Source organism: Bactrocera neohumeralis, unplaced genomic scaffold, assembly GCF_024586455.1.
Source record: "Bactrocera neohumeralis isolate Rockhampton unplaced genomic scaffold, APGP_CSIRO_Bneo_wtdbg2-racon-allhic-juicebox.fasta_v2 ctg169_1, whole genome shotgun sequence".
In the NCBI taxonomy this organism is placed as follows: Eukaryota; Metazoa; Arthropoda; class Insecta; order Diptera; family Tephritidae; genus Bactrocera; species Bactrocera neohumeralis.
Genome location: NW_026089805.1, coordinates 215,786 through 217,166, shown reverse-complemented (window position 1 = coordinate 217,166; position 1,381 = coordinate 215,786).

The window sequence follows — 1,381 nt, the reverse complement described above, 5'->3', positions numbered from 1 at the left end:
ATTAAAAGATATTAATTTAAGTACAAACGTTATAATTTTCGAGTTTAATTGTGTATATATAAATATATTTGTGTGTGTATGTGTGTGTGTGTGTGTGTGTGTGTGTTATCAATAAGGGTTAATTGTGTTACTCTATATATACATGTAAATCTATGTTAATTTATTAAATTATTATAACCTGCTGCTGCTTTATAGCCTGTGTTGATATTTTTGGTTGAAATGATGATTGGAGGGTTTTTCCTGTTTGTTTTGTTTGTTCACTTGAATGTATCACTGTGTTCACTTGTGTTTAATGATACTTAATTGTGTTCTCCGTTTTCACTTGTTGTGTTCACTTCTATGTTGGCGGGATAATAATCTTTAGTGTAAAAAGCGCGGGAAAATCGTCTTCTTCGTTTCTCCTTTTTCGCCTGTTGCGTGAAGTTGGGGCGGTTGATATTCCTCTGCATTACGCCTCTATTACTTTATGTAATTTGTGGGAGTGATGCAGAGGAGTATTTGTTTGGATTAAGCAGACATTTGCATTAAAAGTTCTTAAAAGATCATGCGGTCGCACATGTGCTCATATGTATATAATGTATGTATGTGTGCATGTAAACAAATATGACAGACCATACGCATAATGTTTGTAAATTTGTCTACATGCAACATAAGTAGGTATGTATGTAAATATGTAAACTGAATGCTTCATGCGAAATCTCCGTTGATATGAACAACCACGTTTGTCAAAAAGTCAATGTAGCGTAAATATGTATGAAGATGTAAGAGCGTGCATACATATCGACAAAGATTTTTGCGAGCTACGGAAAAATATTTTAGAATTGACAAATATTATAAATCGACAACTGCTATGTTGCCACTTTTGTCACACCGTGTTTTTTTGCGTTTAGCGAGTTTGCATCAGAAAGATGTTCAATTTATGATTTTTAGCTTTTGCCATCGTCGCGAAAAGATGCTTGTAGGCAAAGACATGCTCGGGGAGATGTGAGGGTGGTCGCTTTTATGAATGAGGCGAGTTTGCTTGTTGAAAGTGCGCGTGGGTTCATGAATGAAATTGTTCTTGTTGTAAGATTTACTACATTCGGTTGGCATATTGAATTGTGACGCAGCTGATGCTATTTCAGTCATTTGTTGTTTTTGTAGAACAATATTTGTAATTTTTGCGGGTGACATATCTACACGTGAACGCATATATGTTGTATATGCATTATTTGTGTGTGAATGACATACGCACATATGTATATATGCACTAGCTGTTACCCTGTGCGTTTCGCTACACCTAAATCGATTAAAACTCTTAAGGGTTTTTACTTTGTGTTTTATTTATTGTTGTAAAACTGTTACTTATTTATAAAACATTTATAAAACATATTGGTATACA